Source organism: Marmota flaviventris, chromosome 10, assembly GCF_047511675.1.
Source record: "Marmota flaviventris isolate mMarFla1 chromosome 10, mMarFla1.hap1, whole genome shotgun sequence".
NCBI lineage: Eukaryota > Metazoa > Chordata > Mammalia > Rodentia > Sciuridae > Marmota > Marmota flaviventris.
Window position 1 is genome coordinate 88,461,313 of NC_092507.1, and position 10,331 is coordinate 88,471,643.

Here is a 10,331-nt window from a genome sequence, read left to right on the forward strand (position 1 = left end):
GTTGAGTTGTTTTCTGATTCTGAGCTATAGTCAGTGACCAGTAGTAATCATTATTTTATTTCAATTAGAGATTTGGTTAGGAAATAAATACTCAGTATTTTCTTGTTGATTGAAAGAGTTGATTTATCCTGATATTCAGTTAGGTTTCTTTTTTGTTTGTTTGTTTGTTTTATTTTATAATCTAATTTGTTATATATGACAGCAGAATGCATTACAGTTCATATTACACACTGGAAACTAGCTGGAAAATTGAAAAAAAGGAAATTTATTGAAAGGATATCTAGATTTATAAAACCTACAGAGAGAGACTTGGAAGGCTTGGAAATGGGCAGAACCCAAAGTCACCAGAGCCCAAAAGCAATAAGCTGCTCCACAGCTACTGCTTCATTATAATATAGCCACATCCGGGTGCCACCCCATTGCTATCACTGTCCCCTGTCCTTGTGTTGCTCATAACATACAAAATCCCACCAGAAAGCATCTAATTAATTTAGCTGGTGTTCTAGGCTGTCCAAGTCTTAATTCTCACACTAAGACTACATGCAGTTAATTTCCCAAAAGGAAAATGCCTAAATGGATGTTGGGAAGCCAAAAACAAGAACGTTTTTTGCTTAGGGGAAAGTGAAACCTGTATTTTCACCTTTTCTTATTTCCAAATTGTGTAAGCAGGATAGATTTGATCCAACCATAGAGGTCAAACATTCAAGGAACTTTATTTTTCCTCTTGCCAAACACTCTTATTTTGACTCAGGCATGAGAAAAAAAAATAAAAGTGTATATAACTGGAGGGTGCTACACGGCCTCAGGCCTGAGCCACTGTTCTACCTGCTGCAGGTCATTAGTTGTCCTCATGATTGGCTCTAGTGGTATTCTTTAGGTCTCTGCATTGTAAAGAAATGATTGGTCCAGTAGGTCTACAGCTGCTGAGCTCATCTGTGATACAGCTATAGCTTTAAATTCTTCTTATCTTTTGCATTGAAGTGCAGAGGACGAAACAAGACTTCAGGGACAGTCACCAACATGCCAGGCCAGTGAACCTTACACTTTATACTGAGACCTGAGCTCTAGGGAGGCAGGCTTGCCAAGGGAGTGTTTTCTTTACGCACCCGCTTTACTCATAGCTCAATGGAGTTTGTGACCGCCCTGGCAGACCTCCAAGGGGAGTGTAGTTGTCCCCATCTGTCTGGATGACTTGAAAGACCCAATGACCATTAACTGTGGGCACAGCTTCTGTTTCCACTGCCTCAGTATGTCCTGGAAGGATCTAAATGATGCCATCCCCTGCCCTGGCTGCTGATTTTGCCTTCCACAAAGGAACTTCAGGAAGAACCCTCAGCTCTGTAATTTGACTGAAATTGCTAAGATACTTCATATTAGAAAGAGCAAGAGGAAGAGGCAGGAAGAAAATTCTGTACATGAAAAACACAATCAATTTCTGACCCGTTTCTGTGTGAAGGACCTGCAGGTTTTATGTACCCAATGCAGTTTCTCTATTGAACATTGGAGGCACTACATTTGCCCCATTAAGAAATGCCTTTTACCACAGAAAGATTCCAGAAAAATTCAAGCCCTTGAAGAAAAAGGAATGAGCTGAAAAAGTAATAATTCTGCAAGGCAACAAATCCCTGGAGCTGAGAAAGAAGGTAGGATATAGGAAAGAAGAAATAAATTCTGAATTTCAGCATATTGGACTGTTTTTACAGAATGAGCAAGAAAGTCTGCTTAAGAAGATACAAGATGAAGAGTTGGACATTTTTAAAAATATTTATTTATTTTTGTTTTTTTAGGTGGACACAATATCTTTATTTATTTTTATGTGGTGCTGAGGATCAAACCCAGTGCCTCGCGCATGCCAGGCCAGCACGCTACCACTTGAGCAACATCCCTAGCCCCAAGAGTTGGACATTTTAACAAAACTTAATGAAAACCTTGTAACTTTTCCATATTGTATTTCCACATTAAAACATTTACTGAAGGAAATACAGGGCAAATATGTATGTCAGACCTGGCATTACTGACGTGAGTTAAGAGTATATCCCAAAGATATCAAAACCTAAAATACCATGAACTCTCTTCATTAAAGAAACGTGATTTTAGACTTTCTCCATAGTATTCTGGCTTGGACAGAATTATATAGCAATTTCAGACAGATGTGACTTTAGATCTTGACACAGTGTGTCCTCAGCTTATTGTCTCAGAGGATAGAAAAACTGTTCAAAATGGAAGAAGAAAACAAAATGTTGGTTATAACCCAAGGAGATTTGATCTCTGCTCTGCTGTCCTGGGTTCTAAGATATTTAATTCTGATAGACATTACTGGAAGGTAGAAGGAGGGCGTAGAAAACCTCAGTGGACATTGGGTGTATGTTAAGACATCTCCCTAGGAACTAGAGAAATTGGTTGTCATTTCTGGAAGGTTTCTGGGAAATTGGTCTATATATATCGAGAGTGGTTATTATGTGTTTGGTCTTAAGATAACCCATCTTCTGCCAGTAGTAAGACCCAATAAGATTGGCATTTTTTTTTTTTTTACTTTGAATTGGGTGAGGTTTCCTTTCATAATGGAAACGATTGGTCTCTTCTTAGTACTTTCAGTGATTCTTTTAGCAAAACCATTTTGCCTCATTTCTATGTTATAACAGATTCTGAACCTCTTAAAGTCTTTCAGTAGATGATGAAAGATAAAGAACCTGGTAAATTATTCTGTTTTAGAGCTAACTTAAGCCAGTAAATTTGAACTCATTATTTCCAGAATCTTTTTTAGTTTTATTTCTGAAAATCAGAATAGATTTTCTCCCTTATTTTTAGCAACTATAAAAAGTGACAGTAGTACCATTTAATGAATATTATGTGTATCGGTTGTTAAGTGCTTTGAATTCTAATTTTAAATATTTGAGAATTATTATTCTACATGCCCAAAAAAATATTTTGTTTTAAAATTGCCAAAAAAGTACATATTGTCATTGAAGAATGAAATACATGATAGACATGTGAATAAGTAGTGTGTAAATTGGCCTTGTCAGAATCAAAAGGAAAGGGAACATTATACACTCTTTATGAAAGTAGAGATGGGCATTTCTTTCAGATTGTGAACCATTCATACTTTTCAACTACATTCTGGATTGTTCACATGGTTTTTTTTTATGATCATGAGTTTAATTTTGTATACACCGAGTCTGAACTTGTCTTAGTTAATTTCATATTGCTATAAAAACACATGAGGCTAGTTAACTTCTGAAGTAAAAAGTTTTATATGGCTCATGATTCTAGCATTCTGGAGGGTCCTCTGGCTGTATAGCAACAGTAGAGTAGTGGAAAGGGAATCAGCAGCATGCAAGGGAGGTGCCACCCTCTCTTATGACAACCCACTGATGAAAGGAGATGCTAGTCTCTCTTACAACAACCCATTCTCTCAGAAGCTAACCTAGTCCCATGAGATCTGACCAGCTTTCACAAGACAGTGTAAATCCATTCATGAGGTTAGAGTCCCATGATGTAAGTACTTTCTTTTGAAGGACCCACCTCTGAAAGTTTCCACTACCTTAACACTGCCCTGCTAGAAACCAAGCCTCCAGCACATGAACGTCCTAGGACAAACCATATCCAAACCATAGCTGAGCTTAAGCTCAACATATCCAAAACTGAACTCATCTTCTCCACTCATGCTACTTTTCCTGTTTTCCCAAACTCAATAAAGGCACCACTATCCAGTCTAGACACCCAAATCAGAAACTTAGGACTCATATATTACTATCCTGTATTTCACTCTACGGGTGCAGTCACGTCCTAGAATGTCAGTTCTTTTCTTTTCAAATGTGTGCCTTCTCTCCATTCTATTAACCAGTGTCTTAGTTCAAATTCATGACACTTGTATTTCTGGTTTTGCTTAACATTAGCTGGTCTCAGAGACTATAAAGTTTAGGTAATTGGCTACAATTCCAGCCATATATCCCACAATTTCTTGCCATCTTGTCTGAACTATCTGAGTTCTGATTATTTTCTGCTTTTTCATATAACTCAGATTTTAATATGCTGATTCCTAATTGGTTAATCTCTCTACCTGTTTTGATCACCCATCCTTGTTTGCCTGTTAAAATTCTACTCCATCCTTCTGGTCTCAGTTTTATTAAATTCCTGTGTCAACCACCACCATCCCAAATAGAATCTGGCATTTCTTCTCAGCTCCTATAGCACTTATACAAGCATCCCTGGACTATTTACCTAACTCTTTATTTGTTTAGGTCTACTTTTCCTTTGGGGTTGGGAGCTCCTTGAGTGCTGGAACTCATACATAGTTCTATTTTCTCCACTTAGTACATGCAGGGTTCTCCACAGGCAATAAAACATGATTGGGTTTTTTTTTGTTGTTGTTGTTGGTTTTTTTGTTTGTTTGTTTTACTAAGTGAATGAAGCATACATATTTAGTGGAGCATATAGATGAAGATGAGACTGTAAGAAATTCCAGATACCAAGCTGAGAGGGTGCTTATGTACTCTGAAATGTCATTTTACTCAGCCTGCTCCCAGAGCAGAAGAAATTCAGGAAAGCAGCCCTCATGCTTGCCTGAGTTCTGGACCCTCTTCTCTCAAGTTTTCCTCATGTTTGACACCACACTGCATTTACCTAAGATATAAACTCTACCAGGACATGCCTAAAGACTTCAAGATATACTTGGCCCATTCATTTGTGATCCTCCATTTTACTCTTTACACAGTTTATTCTTTCTTCTCTCTTTTATTACAAATGGCTACCTCCTGAGTGAGTCTTTGACCCTGGGACCATGCCTCAGTGCTGGCCCTCATGGTCACATTGCTCTGGGGATCAGGCCTAGAGGAAAAAAGAAAGGAAACAGAGCAAGAGGGAAGGCAGGGGGCAGGAAGGGAGGGAGAAAGGAAGGAAGGTTGGGAGGTTATTGGAGAGAGTCCAAAGTAAAATCTTGACAATTTTATCTGGAAACATATCTTTGTTTTAATGCAACTTTTCGTAACCTCCTGTCCACGTATCACATACATGCATGCATGTAGGCATTCTTCCATTGATTTATTCCTTTTGACAATTCTTGAGTTCTTTCTGATCACTAATTACTGTGATAGGATTTGGAATAAAGGGTTTTAGAAAAAAAACCTTTTTTTTAAGAAAAAAAATGTAGAAAAAAAAATTTCATACTCTTCATATTGCTCATAATCTGGAAAGAAGAGATGATTCCATCAGTGATAATTACAAATCGTAAGATAAATGTGTCAGTAGAAACATACATAGGTGCAGTAGTAACAGAGTTTGAAAAGACATTCAGTCTTAAAGTGACATCTAGGACCCAACAAATCCAACAATGTTAAATATTTTTGTCCAAGGCTTTCTATAACCTGCTCTACTCTTTATTTATGCCTGCTTTACCCTAATGTACTTTTGTTTTTAACTTATTATATACTCTAAACTCCATCCATACATGTACGAGAATATCATAGAAAATGCTCATCAGAAAATTTGGAGAGAGTTTATTTTCAAAAGACATTTTCTCACCGTTCAATAAACACTAAAAGAACTATGGCAACAGTTTGTACTTTCTATAAATAACATTTTGTAATTCGAGTCAGTAAAGTAAAGCTGATTTATCTAGGAGTGAAATTTGTGATGGAATAATTTTGTGTTAAATATAGTCAACATTCTACTAGCATTATGTAGACTCCTAAATGACAATCCAAATTAGTTTTACAGATCATTTAAAACCATGTATAGTTGGAATGAGAATGCATTTTCTGCTTTCCTGCTCTACCATCCCCTCAGGAGGTATATCCCATGGCTGTTCCCTTTTTTATGTTAATGTCATTTTAAATTTAAATTTAAAATTGACATAGACTTCCTAACCATGTGCCAATGTTGATATGCTTCTGATGTATAAGGAAGGAAACTACCCAAGGGCTTACATTTATCTTTTATTACCTCCAACTGAATAACCAGATGTATGTTTAAATGTTTGAATGGCACATTTTTCTCTCATATGTACACAGAACTTGCACACACATACACACAAAAGAAAAAAAAAAGCCTAATTTTTACACTAAAGAGGCACCCAGTACCTGCAATTGCAGTTCACTGGTACTATGTTAGAACCCACCTTTGGGTGGAGTTGTTACTGCCAACGGATTTAGATGTTGTGGTTTATTCTAACACTTACTGTCACTTTAAACAATCAAGGTTGTTTGATCCAATGTTAGAAGACTGTTTCATGAGAAGCAAGACAACATCTACTACAGCTGTCGGGGGCCAGCAGTGTGCGTCACACCACAGACAGCCTGCCCAGCCACTGCTTTCCGGTTCCTGTTTTTGTCTGAAAAATGGCAAAGTTGGGAATAAAAAATTAGTTGTAAAGTCCCCCAAATGTCATTCTTTGTAATCAGATATAAATATGAATAAACGCAGACCTGACTTTGAAATCAAATTCAAAAGTATATACAATATTAATTTCTTGTTTTTCAACATTTTTAAATTAAATTTTTTTTTTCTAATTAGTTCTACATGACAGCAGAATGCATTTTGTTTCATGGTACACAAATGGAGCACAACTTTTCATTTCTCTGGTTGCACACAATGCAGAGCCTCAGCATTTCTGCCAATATTAATTTCCTATATGTGTAATAAGAATTGTAATACATCCTGCTGTCATATATAAATAAAAAGAAAAAGAAAAAAAAGAAATTTAAATATATCTGGCAAACAGTGTGCAGTAGCCCCCCTCACTTCTGCATTTTCTACCTTTATTGAGGGGCTGACTCTCCAGCTGTATATTACAAGCATGCTCCAATTTACCTGGGCCTGGAACACTTTTCTTGGCAATTACTGCACTGCTATCTCTGTGTCCTCATTTTAATCTCATGCTTCAAAAATTGCAATCTGACCCTGCTCTCCAGAAACTGCTTATTCAAAGCTTGTCTCCCAGCCTGGTCAGCTGCTTTCAGGTCATTTTTTTTTTTTTTTTTAGTCTTTTTTTTTTAGTCTTCTACACCAACAGTCTGTGCTGATTCAGGCTCTGTATGTCCTAAACAGGATCTCCATTTAGTGGCACCACTCTCAACCTAGTAATTCAAGCCAAAAAGCTGGGAGCCAGCTGTTACATATCCCCTGTCATGGAACTTGCCCAGTTTTACCAGGTAAGTATCTCTTCATTTCATTCAACCTACCTTTTATTACTGTTGTCTTTCCTCCCCACTGCCTCATATTTATTTATACAAATGACACAGGACACCAATCCCATGCAGACAGCAGCCCAGGGGTTACACCAGTCCTCCTGTCCTCAGGTTGGCAAACAGAGGCCTTTACCATGGGGACTTCATGGGGACGTGAGCACTTTTGAACACTGAAGCCAAAGCCTGGCCTTGCTTTGAGCCTTGGCCTTTAGCTCTAGAGCCCATTACTCTGGGAAAAGGGTACCAGGGTACCAGCACGCTTCTTGAGCTTGGGGTGCGAATGTAAGTAAGTTGATTGAGCTTGAGACTTGCACCCTTTGGAATCTGGGCTTCACTTCCTTGGGCTTCGCTGTGCCTTGACGCCCTTCGTACCTGCATTCATGGCCTTGGTGATTGCCGCAGTCTTTCTGGGCACAAATCATGAGCCACTGAAGCAGGAACAAACTTTATTTCTGAACTCCACCAGCACACTCCACACACGCTCCCCAAGAATTCTGCTGAAGCCACGGGCTCGTCCAGGAACCAGCAACCGGAAATATCCCTCCTCCGGCACTTCCCCAACCAATCGGAACTCTCTGGGAATCCCCCAGGGAGAGCTCAACTGGAACTCAAGGGAACTCTGGGAGAACTCGCTGGCCTCATCTCTCAACCACTACTTCTGGCAAAAATGCCATGCGTCATCCCTACTCGGCTGTGGCCCTCAACAGGTGATGTTTGTTGTATCCTCTTCAGGCCCTTCTTCTTGTGCTGCTTGGCAAAACACAAGTTCCTCAAGACTTGGGGCCCACCCCCTTAAGAGATTCTTATCTTTGTGATAGGAGTTTCTTTATGCCATTTATGTGCAATTTACAGGAATGGTTGTGGGTGATGTGGTTCTTGGACGTAGCCAAGTCGGCACCGGAACCTGCTGCTCCTGGGGCCTCTATTATTGTCTTTAATGAAGTTTTTATTATTGTTTATCTGGCCTCTTGCATCAGTCTATTTACCCTTCTCTTCGTCCTCTCATCTGCTCATAATTTTTTTTTTCCGACACTGTTCATAGGCTCTTTTCTTATGTGGAAAACCAGCCAGCCGCTGTGGAGTTGAAAACCCTTCACGGACTCCCCTTTACTCAGAGAATCAACTCCATGCCCCTTGGCTTGCAACACAAAGACTTTTTATCACCTATCCAGCTCTCCTATATCCTTTCCCATCAGTTCTCAGTTCCATCTTGCATTTTATGTTTTTGCAATATCAAAATGATTATAGATGTGCTCACACAGTGTGCACACATGAATGATTTTTGAAACCTCCACACACTTATAAATTTTAATTCACCTGTGCCAGATAGCCTCCTGCAACTGACCTGGAAAATTCAAAGTCCTAGAAAACCACCACTTCCTCAATGAAGATTTCCCTCACTCTCCCCAGGCAAAATGATTTTTATTTCTATTTGTGAATATTGTCTGCAAATTATTGCATACACATATGCCATATTATTGTGTATTATTTTTATTTAACTGTGTTATTATTTATCTCTCAAGTGTCACCTCCAGTTCTGGGATAGTATGGACCAGACATTAATTCATTTATGTATATTTTAGCACCCACCACACTTCAGGCACATAGTAAGTGTTCAGTAAAGTTTTATTGGAATAAATTGAGTAACAATTTTGAGTTGAGTTTTGTGCATGGTGAGAGATAGGGGTTTAATTTTACTTTGTTTTGCATATGGATTTCCAGTTTTCCCAGCACCATTTGTTGAAGAGACTCTCTTTTCTCCAATGTAGGTTTTTGGCACCTTTGTCTAATATAAGATAACTGTAGTTATGTGGGTTTGTCTTTGTGTCCTTCATTCTGTACCATTGGTCTACAACTCTATTTTGGTGCCGATACCATGTTGTTTTTGTTACTCTTGCTCTGTAGAATAGTTTAAGGTCTGGTATAGTGATGCCACCTGCTTCACTCTTTTTGCTAAGGATTTGCTTTAGCTATTCTGGATCTCTTATTTTTCCAGATGAATTTTATGACTTTTTTTCTATTTCTGTGAGGAATATCATTGGGATTTTTGATTGGAATTGCATTAAATCTGTAAAGTGCTTTTGGTAGTTTGGTCATTTTCACAGAAATAATTCTGCCTATCCAAGAACAAGGGAGATCTTTCCATCTTCTAAGGTCTTCTTTAATTTCTTTCTTTAGTGTTCTGTTGTTTTCATTGTATAGTTCTTTCACCTCTTGTTAAGTTGATTCCCCAGTTTTTTTTTGAGGCTATTGTAAATGGGGTAGTTTTCCTCTTTTCCCTTTCAGAGGATTTGTCACTGATGTACAGAAATGCCTTTGATTTTGGGGTGTTGATTTTGTATCATGCTACTCTGCTGAATTCATTTACTAGTTCTAGAAGTTTTTTGGTGGAATTTTTTTTGTCTTCTATACATAGAATCATATCATTGGCAAATAGTGCTAATTTGAGTTCTTTTTTACCTATCAGTATCCCTTTAATTTCTTTTGTCTGTCTAATTGCTCTGGCCAGTGTTTCAAGAACTATGTTAAATAGAAGTGGTGAAAAAGGGCATCCCTGTCTTGTTCCAGGTTTTAGAGGGAATGCCTTCAATTTTTCTCCATTTAGAACGATGTTGGCCTGGGGCTTAGCATAGATAGCTTTTATGATGTTGAGATATGTTCCTGTTATCCCTAGTTTTTCTAGTGTTTTGAACATGAAGGGGTGCTGTATTTTGTTGAATGCTTTTTCTACATCAATTGAGATGATCATATGATTCTTATCTTTAAGTCTATTGATGTGATGAATTACATTTATTGATTTCTGTATGTTGAACCAACTTTGCATCCCTGGTATGAACCCCACTTGATCATGGTGCACAATCTTTTTGAAATGTTTTTGTATTCGATTTGCCAGAATTTTATTGAGAATTTTTGTATCTATGTTCATTAGCGATATTGGTCTGAAGTTTTCTTTCTTTGATGTTTCTTTGCCTCGATTTGGAATCAGGGTGATGCTGGCTTCATTGAATGAGTGTGGAAGTGCTCCCTCTTTTTCTGTTTCACAAAATAATTTGAAGAGTATTGGTATTCTTCTTTAAAGGTCTTGTAGAACTCAGCTGTGTATCCATCCAGTCCTGGGCTTTTCTTGGTTGGTAGGCTTCTAATGGC

General features: G+C 38.1%; 1 pseudogene; it reads left to right on the top strand.

Annotated features, from left to right (window-relative positions):
• Positions 1–1,125: 1,125 nt before the first annotated feature.
• On the top strand, positions 1,126–2,671 carry LOC114098911 (tripartite motif-containing protein 60-like; annotated as a pseudogene).
• Positions 2,672–10,331: the final 7,660 nt, after the last annotated feature.